This window comes from Ursus maritimus, unplaced genomic scaffold (genome assembly GCF_017311325.1).
Source record: "Ursus maritimus isolate PB19 unplaced genomic scaffold, ASM1731132v1 scaffold_35, whole genome shotgun sequence".
In the NCBI taxonomy this organism is placed as follows: Eukaryota; Metazoa; Chordata; class Mammalia; order Carnivora; family Ursidae; genus Ursus; species Ursus maritimus.
The window spans coordinates 467898-480910 of NW_024426119.1; the positions used below are offsets into that span (position 1 = coordinate 467898).

The 13013-nt window shown below is 39.6% G+C and overlaps 1 protein-coding gene across 2 annotated transcripts in view; it reads left to right on the forward strand.

Annotated features, from left to right (window-relative positions):
• Nucleotides 1-13013, forward strand: part of KATNBL1 (katanin regulatory subunit B1 like 1) — a 41001-nt gene that overhangs the window by 460 nt on the left and 27528 nt on the right. The gene's annotated exons all lie outside the window — the stretch shown is intronic.

A 13013-nucleotide genomic window follows, 5' to 3' on the forward strand; every position in this document is an offset into this window, starting at 1 on the left:
GGGGGGGGGGGGGGAGGACGGACGCGTCTGCGGCGATCTGTTGGAGGACCTGCTTTCCCGAGCCGCCGGGGCCGGGCCTCGGTGTTTCCTTATATTCTGACGGGTCGGTGGTTCCCTGACAGATAAGCTTTTGTTTAGCAGGAGAAACACTTGACATAGCTGCATAAGAATTGCTGATTGCTACTTTAAGAACCTCATTGTATTTTCTGAAAAGTTGTTCTGTAACAGTACCTCGGCTTTTACCACGCTTTTAAATTGGCTTAAATATGGAGATAACAAAGAGTTCAGTTGTTTTCTTGTAGCTTGTAAAGTTCCTTGAAAACAGAGGTGTCTATGTCAGCTTCTTTACAGATAAAAAGAAAAAAAATACTAACAAAAATGAGTTGTGTAATAATCAGTTTAGCACTGGCAAAAATTCTGAGAACCTAGACCACCTAATAGCTTAAACTTGTGTAAATAGTTTATTCTGTTTTATGTGTTTGAACCTGCTTCAGACTTGAATCAGAACTTTATACATTGAGGCTTTTACTTGGCTGATAACTAGCATGTAAGAAAAACTGGTAAATATTTATTTTGGGCCTTCTATATGCTAAGCGCTGTTTGAGAGCTTTACTTTGGGACGGATACTGTTATGATCCCCTTTTTGACAAGGAGGACACTGAGACCTAGAGAAGCTGAGTAACTTGTACAAGGGTACACAGCGAATATATTCAGAACCCAAGCAGGCCGGCTTCATGCTTTTAACTGTGCTGCTTTACCTGCATCCTTTATATGTGACTCTTTTTAGTTTACAAAGCTCTTTCATTTACTTCTCTCAACTGGGGATATGATATATGTCAAGTGTGTTTGAATATATACATTCACACTATTAAATTGTTGTGACCATACTTAAATTTTGTGCACTGAGCAAAAATTCTGTTGAATATTTTACGATAAATGGAGTTCATAAAGTTCATGTTTGTGCTGTATATCATTTTAATTCCTTTGTATCATTTCTTGAAAGTGTAGAGAACAGTTTGAAACCTATATATTCCTTACAATATACCGTTATATATTGTTTTTGTTCTGAAATCCTGTTGAATGATTACTCTGTGCTTGGAATGATTATACTTCTAGCTCCATGACAAGAATAAAGGTTCAAAGCAAAATCATTTCATAAGAAATCAGCAGTTAACAGTGATTTACAGCAGAGCATTTAAATTTCATTCATCAGTTATCAAGCTTTTGATTGTCTCTATGCCCAGCAGTGTTAGGTACAATTGTTTACACAAAAGAAATGTGCCAGGGCAACAGACCTTAGTTTGGGATATGCGATTAACAACAACAGTATAAAATACTGTTGTGTGCAGAGGCTGTATGGTGAACTGAATTGGGCTGAATGGTAATGGTTCTGCAAAGAACCAACAACTAGAGGATGGATGTAGGGCACTGAATAGAAGCATGGATGAGGAATTTTAGTGAGGATACTGTGTTCAAAGACTTGGAAGTGAGAATGAAATGATTTTTCTGGGGAGCAGTGAACCTGATCTATTTGGAAAATTCCTTTTGAGAAAAATGAGATTATGTGGGCAAGACTAAGTATAATTGTTTAAAACATATATGGCAAAGAAGTTTAGATTTGACATATATGTAGATACTCGGGTGATTTTAGAAGTTTAAAGACTTTTATCAGTGGCTCTCCACTGGGGGCAATTTTTGTCCCTCAGGAGACCTTTGGTGGTGTCATGATTAGAATTGGAGGAGGTGCTACCAGCCTCTAGTGGATTAGAGGCCAGGGACGCTGATGTTAAACATCTTGCAATAGGACAGCCCCTCCATAAGAAATAATTACCCCAAATGTCAGTGGTAGTGAGGTTGAGAAACCCTGTTGTGAGTTAATTGTTTATATGGCCAGCCTCTGCTTCCATGTGCTTTATGTAAATATGAATGATGAATGTTAGGAGCATGAGTACAAGTAATATTAAAGCTGGGGGAAGCTGGCTCAGAGACCTCAAGGAGGAGGCTGTTGTTGGAGTCCTGGGAGGAGGGGAGGCTGTAAGGAAACAGGATAAGGGCAGTGAGAATGGCTTGTAGTGGTCAAATGAGACAATTATTTAGATAACATTTGTTTTCTGAGTTGGAAAATAATGTATCTTCCCTGAAAATAATGCATGTTCATTGTAGGAAAGTTTGGAAATGTAGAGAGTGTGAAAAAAAAAGTTAAAAGCGCTCAAGCCCCCCCACCCCCACCCCAAGCAGAAAGAACAACTGTTAACTGTTATTTTCTTCTGGTGTTTTTTTTCAAATTCTTTTTTTATGCTGATAATTATTTTCCTTTCTATAAAACTGGGATTATACATTTTTCTCCCTGTGGGTTTTTATTGTTTTGCCTTTTTTTTTTTTTGACTCAGCAGGTCATGAGTATTTCCCATTGCTTGAAAAATGTTCTTTTTAATGCTCACAGTCTTTGTTGTATGTGTGTTCTTTTGAAATTGGGAATTTTGCTTATATTCAAAAGAGACATTTTGAAGGAAGAAATAGAATATGGTGACTGATTAACTATAGAAAACAATAGGAGCAAAAGTCTGTGGTATCTTCAAGGTTTTAAACCTCGGAAGCTAAAAGAATGGCAGAGCTACTGAAATAAATCGGAAGTCTCAATAATTTTTGGGGGGTTATCTCATAATATTTCATTTTAGATATGGAAACTGCCATCACAGAGACCCATAATGAGATTTTAATGAGGCCCCTTGCTGCCTGTCAGCTTACATTCTTTTTTTTTTTTAAAGATTTTTTATTTATTTATTTGACAGGGAGAGAGACAGCCAGTGAGAGAGGGAACACAAGCAGAGGGAGTGGGAGAGGAAGAAGCAGGCTCCCAGCGGAGGAGCCTGATGTGGGGCTCGATCCCAGGACTCTGGGATCATGCCCTGAGCTGAAGGCAGACAGACGCTTAACGACTGAGCCACCCAGGCGCCCCTATCAGCTTACATTCTTCCTTTAAAACTTTTTTTTTTTTGGTCAGGCAGGAGGAATTCCCTCTTTTTTTTTTTTTTCTTTGTAAAACTCTTAAAATTAATAATCTTTCTTTGGTTTTCTTTTTCCGTTATTTTTTTTTTTTTTTTTTTTGTACAAAGCCTCTTTTTCAGTTCTTAGCAAGTCTTCCTTTTTCCTCTTCTTAAAAAGTTATTTAAAATACAGTTTCTGGGGCACCTGGGTGGCACAGCGGTTGGGCGTCTGCCTTCGGCTCAGGGCGTGATCCCGGCGTTATGGGATTGAGCCCCACATCAGGCTCTTCCGCTATGAGCCTGCTTCTTCCTCTCCCACTCCCCCTGCCTGTGTTCCCTCTCTCGCTGGCTGTCTCTATCTCTGTCGAATAAATAAATAAATAAATCTTTAAAAAAAATATTAAAAAATAAAAAAATAAAATACAGTTTCTATTAGAATACTAAATAAGGCTCAGGTTGGTTGTTCAGCAATCTTTGAGAGATTAAAGGATGTGTTTGGGTTTTTTGAATGTATAGATTGTTACAGTTTATATGCAAGAGGTGAGTATAACTCTTTTCTGGAGGAAGAGGAATTATCCTTAAAAAAATGCTTACTTAGTGCCTCATAACATCACCCTCGTCAATATTACCTTACTATTTTATCAGTCATTATACTCATGACCCATATCAGTTAATTTGGTGTTTTCTGGAAAATGTATTTAGGAAAGTAATTAAAAAAAAACAACAAAAAACTTTAAACTTAAAACAAATGGTACCTTTACTGGGAACATACACTTTCAGCTTAGATAAGGTACGGTTTGACTTTGCTAGATTCAAATGCTACGTTTACTACTTCGTCCTCATGTCCAAGTATCTTCTCTAATATGCATTAACTTTGAAGAAGTTTTGTATTTCCTGTCTTTGTTTTGGGGACATGATGAGGGTAGAGATGGGAGAAAGAGTCTTCTGAAAGGTACCCCCAGTTTGCTTCCCCTATAACCACCTTTCTTTTAAGTTTAAACACTGCCTGAAATTCTTTTTGCCTTGAACAGTCATCCAGTAACATATCACCTATGTATGAATCATGAATGCTCGTTCTAGCATCTCTTCTTCTCACTAGTACGATCTTAAAACAAGCAGCTTGGTGTTAATGGAAAAGGCACTAACACTGGAAATCACAGTTCTAGGCTTTGCTCTCCTACTGGTGACTGAGTGTTCTTGGGCAGATCCCTTAATCTCATTTGTAAATTGAAATTATCTCCAAGGTCCTTTCCAGCTCTAAGATCCTGTGAATCTGTGAAGTATTTACTTTTCAAGGGTAATTATCTCTGGTGAGACTATTAGTTTTTCTCGTAGTGTGCATTAATCAGATGATATCTGCCAAAGGCATTTGTAAAAGCTACTCCCATGTAATAGGATTGGGAGAGAAATTTTAGAATGAAATTTAAGTGCCACTAGCATATAAGCTCCAGGAGGGCAAGGATTATTGTTTTGTTCACTCATGTTTTCTCAGTGTCAAGAATGGTAATTAGCCTGTAACACGTACTTAATATTTGTTGAATGAAAGGAATGGATTGTTGCTGAGGAAAGACAAACTCGTTGGAATACTGCACAGAAGCCGAGTATCTTGAAGGAACCCAGAATGCAAACCAACTTGATTACAATCTAGCCATCCCTATAATATAAAAATACCTCCAGGTGATAGTAAAGCATCCGTTGTTCACTTGGTTGCCTTTCAGAACTCTGTAGTAATTACTGCGCTGATTGCCTCTCATACTCAGAGTACAGTTTTGTCCATTTCCAGGTCTTTAGGGCCACCTTGACTTTTGAGTGTGCCTTTTACTCTTAATTTGCAAAAACTTAGGCCTTGCTGGGGCACCTGGCTGGCTCAGTTGATTAAGCATCTGCCTTCAGCTCAGGTCGTGATCCCAGAGTCCCAGGATCCAGCCCCACATCTGGCTCCCTGCTCAGTGGGGAGTCTAATGCTTCCTTCCCTCTCCCACTGCCACTCCTCCTGCTCATGCTGTCTCTCTCTCTCTCTCTCTCTCTCTCTCAAGTAAGTAACTAAAATTTTAAAAAACAATAACAACAGCAGCAGCAGTTTTGGCCTAGCTTATTTCCCATACCACTTAATACCATCATTAACAGTATATTTAGTGTTGTAGCCAAAATAAATCATATAGATTGATTATGGAGGATTCATGGCACAGCTGTTGGAAACTAGTACCCTTGGCATTCCTGTTCCAGTCATCCTATTTCTACAACTGCCATATAAAATAATCTTCAAGAATAGTTTTTTTAAAAATTAAAAAAAAAAAAGTTTACTTAAGTAATCTCTACACCCAGTGTGGGGCTCAAACTCATGACCCTGAGATCAAGAGCCTCATGCTTTACCGACTGAGCCAGCCAGGTACCCCAAGAATAGTTTTTAATCATATGATTTCTATACAAAGCTTCTCAGTAAGTGTATTTTGTCTATAAAATTAAAGTCCAGGTTCCTGACCTGGTATCCAAGGACTTCTACATTTTATCTAATCTACTTTTTTTTTTAAGATTTTATTTATTTATTTGACAGAGAGATAGCAAGAGAGGGAACACAAGCAGGGGAAGTGGGAGAGGAAGAAGCAGGCTCTCAGCGGAGCAGGGAGCCCGATGTGGGGCTCAATCCTGAGACCCTGGGATCACGCCCCGAGCCGAAGGCAGACGCTTAACGACTGAGCTACCCAGGCACCCCCAATCTACTTTTTTATTTCCTCCACAATGACCTGAACTCAGTAACTGTTTAATTATTAAATAGTTGGTGTAGATAATAAGCAAAAAGCACAGTTATTCTCACCTGTTTCCAGGTAAGGAAAGGCTAGTAGGTATGCCTGTATAGGGTGGCATTCATTATTTGGGGCGTATTTACTGAAAAATAGCATCAGGGACAAGAATTCATAAACTCCACCTAAACAGTTTCTCCTCTTTTTGGCAGACCTATTTGGAAACTGAGTAATAATCAGAAGGAAATTACTTATGTATACTTAATGGCATCACTTGACTACTTAGTGATACTGACTACATTATTATGTGCCCACTGCATTGTTTGGGTGGTTTATCAGTCTGGATGGCCTGTGTTATTTTACAGTAACAACCCCCAAATCTCAGTGGCTTCAAATAACAAAGGCTTATTTCTCCTTGATTCATCTTACGTGTGAGTTATCTGGGGACTCTGCTCTATGTTATCCTTGCTAAGGAATGTGGACAGATGGAACCTTAATCTCTGCCCTGTTGCTAGTTGCCACAATAGAGGGATGGTGATAGGAGCGAATCACACAAAGTGGCTCTCAAAGGCTTCTGTTTATATTTCATTGGCAAGAGCAAGTCATATGACCATACCTAACTTCAAGATGATGGGCAAGTATAAGCTTACCATGTATCCGAAAGGAGAATTGGAATATCATGGCACAGTTAGGCATTCTTCCATTGACTTTTTTTTTTTTTAAGATTTTATTTATTTATTTGACAGAGAGAAAGAGCACAAGCAGGTGGGGTGGCAGGCAGAGGGAGAGGGAGAAGCAGACTCCCCGCTGAGCAGGGAGCCCGATGGAGGGCTCAATCCCAGGACCCCGGGATCATGACCTGAGGTGCAGGCAGATGCTTAACCACTGAGCTACCCAGGCGCCCCTCCCATTGATGTTCTTTTTTTTTTTTTTAAGTTTTTTTTTTTTTTTTTTTTTTTACTTGAGAGAGAGCACAGAGGGAGAAGGAGAAGACCCCCCACTGAGCAAGAAGCCTGATGCAGGGCTCAATCCCAGGATGCTCGGACCAGGACCCGAGCCAAAGGCAGATGCTTAACCAACTGAGCCACCCAGGGGCCCCTCCATTGACGTTCTTTAATATTTTGTGACTCCTCCTCCCAGCTGATCATTATCATTATCTTTCATGGTTGACATCATCCTTCTTTAGATAGGTTACTTCCTTCCTCAGCTGTTTATTAAGCACCCACTATGTGCCAAGCACTATTCTAGATAAAATGAATAGGATTCCTGCTGTCATGGAGCTCACAGTAGTGGGAGGACATGAACAATTAGCAAATAAGCAAGCTAATTTCAGGTAGTGATAATTGCTATGGTGGGGGAAAAATACAAGGTACTAGTATAGGGAATGGAGGTGAGGTTGGGGCTATTCTTGATTGGGTGGTCAGGGAAATGCTCTTGGGTGGGTAACATTTTAGCTGAGAAGTAGTAGCCCTGAGAATATATGGGAGGAATGTTTTAAGCAGAAGGAATGGTTTGGCTACAGAATGGAAATGAACTTGACGTGTTTAAGGACAGAAGTCCAGTGTGGCTAGAGGAATTGGTATTAGTCCAAGAGAGAAGTGATGATAGTTTGGGCTAGGATGTTGGTAACTGAAATGGAGAGAAATGAATAGTTTGGGAATATGTTAAAAAGGCAGAATCAGTGGATTGGACATAGGGAATTTATGAAAACAGAAGATAAGAATGAATCCTTTGGCGCTTTCCACAAATGGGAGGATGATGGTTCTGTTTACTGAATTAGGAACAGTTGAGAGATCAGATTTGAGAGGGTGGATACTAAGCGTTCTGTTTTCAATATGTTGAGTTCAAGAATTGTTGACTGTGGAACTGACATCCACATGGAGCTACTCACAGGCAGTTGGCATATGAGTTCAGGGTTGAGGGGAAATAATTGAGAGGGGTGATTTTTTTTTTTTAAAGATTTTATTTATTTATTTGACAGAGATAGAGACAGCCAGCGAGAGAGGGAACACAAGCAGGGGGAGTGGGAGAGGAAGAAGCAGGCTCATAGTAGAGGAGCCTGATGTGGGGCTCGATCCCATAAGGCCGGGATCACGCCCTGAGCCGAAGGCAGACGCTTAACCGCTGTGCCACCCAGGCGCCCCGAGAGGGGTGATTTTTTTTTTAAATGAGGTTAATATGTTAAATTTGGTTACAGTTAAGTTTTATTTTATTTTATTTTTTAAAGATTTTATTTATTTATTTGACAGAGAGACAGCCAGCGAGAGAGGGAACACAGGCAGGGGGAGTGGGAGAGGAAGAAGCAGGCTCCCAGCGGAGGAGCCTGGTGTGGGGCTCGATCCCAGGATTCTGGGATCACACCCTGAGCCGAAGGCAGCCGCTTAATGACTGAGCCACCCAGGCGCCCCTACAGTTAAGTTTTAGACCTGGATTTCATTATACCTCATTAAGGCAGTGTAAGATTCCTATGCTGGAAAACGGTGTTCCCTAGGGAAGGGGACATTTTCAAATTTCAGCCTACATTCTGATTTCAGCCCAGGGGACAGTGGTAACAAACCATCCTAATGGATAGGGACATGCGGTAATCCTTGCAAGTGTTGGAGTGTAAGAAGGATTAAGAAGTATTGTTATAAAAGGACCCTAGCATCATCATTTGTTGATTTAATTCTCAAAGGGCAGTGATGTTGTCTTATATATGTGTTTATTTATGTACATTTCTGAGTTTAAGAAGACAATAAGAAAGGGGCGCCTGGGTGGCACAGCGGTTAAGCGTCTGCCTTCGGCTCAGGGCGTGATCCCGGCATTCTGGGATCGAGCCCCACATCAGGCTCCTCCGCTATGAGCCTGCTTCTTCCTCTCCCACTCCCCCTGCTTGTGTTCCCTCTCTCGCTGGCTGTCTCTATCTCTGTCGAATAAATAAGTAAAATCTTAAAAAAAAAAAGACAATAAGAAAGGATTAGAGTATTTTTCCTCCCTATGACTATTTCCAGAAAAATACTGGAATATTCTAACAGGGAGAATAAGAGATATTCACCAAAACATGCTAAGATAATCACCTACTTGGCTTTAGAAACCCTAAGTCTTCCTAAAGATTCAGGTATTTAGCCATTTAAGAAGATCTTATACTATCAATACATTTTATTAGTTTTTAAAAAATATTTTCCTTTTTTCATGTTTTTATTTAAATTCCAGTTAACATACAATTTAATATTAGTTTCAGGTGTAGAATTTAGTGATTCATCACTTACATACAACACCCAGTGTTCATCACAAGTGTCCTCCTTAATACCCATCACCCATTTAACCCATACCCTGCCCACCTCCCTCCAGTAACCCTCAGCTTGTTCTCTATAGTTAAGAGTCTGTTATGGGGGAAAATAAAGATTTTATTTTAAAGTAATGTCTGTACTCAACTTGGGGCTCAAACTCACAACCCCAGGATCAAGAATCACACACTCTACCTACTGAGCCAGCAAGGCACCCCACTATCAGTACATTTTAATTTCGTTAAAAAAATAATACTTGGTTTGATACAAAATTCAGAAAGCGCAAAAGGGAAAAGTCTCCCTCTCATCTCATCCCCCAGCCACACTTATCCTCTCTCTAGAAGTGACTGTTGTCCCCAGTTTCTTGTTTAACCTTTCAAAGATAGTCAGTGAATATAAAATCACTCACATACACATTTTGTTTTTACATAAGTTATAACATACTTTTCTGCACCTACCCCTGCCCTGTGCACTTTTCAGTGTAAGGCATTGAAAAAATTAAGTCTGTAGGTCAACTATTACTGGTAAAGGCGTTTATAGGCAGCCACCTAGTTCTCAGAATTTAGCTAACTTCTTTTTCCCATTATTAATACCAGTTCCTTAATGTAGTATACTCAGTGGACTTAACTATTAAAAATAAGGAAGAGGTGGCGGGAATGGTGATTCCCACATAGCATCAATTTTTTAATATTCATTTCAGGGTAACTTAGTCATAAGAGAGTTGGAATTGAGTTTGGTCTAATTGATTGAAATGATGTATTACCATCTTATACCCACTGAATCTCCAAAAATCTGTATTTTCATGCTTGATCTGTCTTCCTGAATTTGACATTATTTCTTTTTTTTTTTTTTAAAGATTTTATTTATTTATTTGACAGAGATAGAGACAGCCAGCAAGAGAGGGAACACAAGCAGGGGGAGTGGGAGAGGAAGAAGCAGGCTCATAGCGGAGGAGCCTGATGTGGGGCTCGATCCCAGAACGCCGGGATCACGCCCTGAGCCAAAGGCAGACGCTTAACCGCTGTGCCACCCAGGCGCCCCTTGACATTATTTCTTAAACCAGTCTTCCATGGATGGTGGACTGAATTAATAGAAGATGGTGTGATGAATCAGCAAATAAAAAACCCTTGTGGTTTATTCCAGGTACTAGGGGCTTTGAGTTGTTCTGAACATGGAATCAGAGTAAGGGTACTTAGTTTTATGATTTGAGTAATAATATCAGGCTCTGATAACTTGGTAAATCCATTTCCTCAAAGAGGAATAAACCTAGCAAGTGCATTAGACATCCAGGGAACTTGATGGGGTGCCATTTCCCTGGAGGGTGCATGGATGAGCACTGCTTATACTGGTTTCTGGGCTTCTTTTTCTTCTCCTTCTCCATTGTTACTCATCTGTCCACCAAGCCATGCCCCATGTAACTGAGACATTCTTTCAAAATGTTAACCCCCAATCACATTTGAATCTAGAAGGGGTTAAAAGACTCCAAACATGTCAACAGAATATGTCATTTTTCTACCAAAATATTACTGTTTCATGTAGTTTATAAACAGCACATTAGCATGCCATTCACTTGGTCATGTTTTGAGTGCCGTGTTTACAGTCTTTGTAAGCTGCCTCCCCTGTGTCCAAATATACCTGAGAGAGGAATGTCACCTTTAGGAAATCACAGAATCATTTTTTTAAAATCTGGCTTGATATTGAAGTATGCTTTTTAGTCCTTACGATAAGTCGTAACCGCTCTACACTAGGTCACATGATCTGTTCAGCCCAACACTTGCTTCGATCACCCTTGTAATAGTTATGAAAATAAATTGAACACATTGATTAAAATTACTGAAACCCTCGTTGAGAACACTGGGTGAGTTCTACTGGTCTAGAAGCTGTTGTTACTCTGTAAAATGAGGTTTTGGGTTTTTTATTTTTAAGACTGATTTATTTTTTCGACGAAGAGAGAGCCCTCGTGCATACGAGCAGGGGGAGTGTGGCAGGCAGAGGGAGAGGCAGGCAGCAGAGGGAGACGGAGAAGCAGACTCCCCACAGAGCAGGGAGCCCGATACGGGGCTCCATCTCAGGACCCTGGGATCATGACCTGAGCTGAATGCAGATGCTTAACTGTCTGAGCCACCCAGGTGCCCCTAAAATGACTCTTCAAGTATCTTTGCTTTAAGCTACTCTCTTCTATTTCATCATTTAACTCAAAGAGCAATTTTTCCCCCTAAACTATTTGATAAATCATCAGGAATATTACCATACTTAACATAGTGTATTACAATGGCTTCTCTGTGTTTCTCCTGCTATAAATGTGGTATAATGAGAATTTTGCAATAGGAAAAGTTGGGAGGCTGAAGGTGTGAGCAGGAACGAGGCAGGAAACTACCAGTTGCCATGATGTAGCTGTATATAACACCAAAATTCTACATTGAAGTGATTCAGGTTGCTGGGTTTTATAATTTTACAGTTCTTTTGTGTTCCTTTACATAACTTGAGAATGTATGTGTTTCAAGGCCCAAGAACATTTAATTTATCATTTCTTATTAATGTATTGTCTTATGCTAAAAAAGAAACTTAATTCTTTCATTTAAAATGTAACTTTTTTTTACTGTAGGAAATTGATACAGAAAAATAAGCCGAAGAAAATGATTCAACCTTAAAACTGTAGAAAAATAAACAGGAAAAAAGGATTCAACTGTGATACCAGTCTTTAGAAAGAACTTTTGTCCTTTCAGTCTCTTTTTTATTTTTTTCCTGTGCTACATGTACACATGCACAGAAACATATAACACATGTAACAGGAAACTGGCATTGAAATTTGCTGACACCACAAAGAATGTTTCTTAACACCAAGGGCAACTTGCTTCATCAGTGATGTTCATGTATGACTTAATGATAGCTAACATTTACATGACGATTAACCATGTGCCAGACATTGTGGCACGTGGATTATTTTGTTTAATCCTTACAACACTACTCTTCAAATAGGAGGTTAAGTAATTTGCGTAAGATCACATAACTATTAAATGGTTAAAGCAGGACTGAAACCCAGGGAATCTGACTCTAGGACTTCTGTCACCCTGTCACAACATACAGCCTCGTCCTTTCAGTTTAATCACCTAAGAAAAGTACAACTTCATATTACTTCTTTCAGATACAGACTAAAACATAATCTTATTTATCGTCCGTCAAATTTTCAAAGGTAAAAATTCATAATACAGAATCTTCTATCATCAAGGGTGCAGATGGTGGTCATTGCCCACCTCTGTCGGCAGGAGTGTGGATTGAAGGGCAGCTGTCCATCCATCTGCCCATTTGCCAGACTTACATAGTTGCCCAGTTTCGTAAATGCAGCAGTTTAAAATAGAAGTTTAAAAGCATTGTTTCAGGGCCCCTGGGTGGCTCAGTCAGTTAAGTGTCTGCCTTCGACTTGGCCCTGGGGTCGAGCCCCACGTGTATCGGGCTCCCTGCTCAGCGGGAAGCCTGCATCTCCCTCTGCCATTCCCCATGCTTATGCTCTTGCTCTCTGTCAGATAAATAAAATCTTAAAAAATAAAAGCATTGTTTCTATGAAAACTAGTTGGAATGCTTTAGATAGACTAGATGAAGGCAAGTGACTCAAAAACTTCATATCAACTTGAGTGTAGCTTATGAAGCTAAAGATAAGTGAAGTAAAACCATAACCATTTAGAATTTTGTACTGATACTGCTTTGTGAGTGGCATTAGATCTTGGGCCACTTGAGAGAAACCCAAAGTAGAAATCATAGATGATGCATATGCATTATTTTAAGGTACATGTGTACATTTCTCTGTTTTAAATGAATCCTCATTTTAAATGATTTTTTGACTAAAAACCACTGCTCCCAGTCACAGTATATGGAAGGGCTTCTATCATATATTTGAAGAGATCTATAATCATATTTTTTGACCCAGGCATGAGCTTATCCAGAGGAAATAATCAATTTCGTACAAATATATATGTCCATCAAAGTATTTTCTGAAATAGCAAAAATAAAAATAATATTCA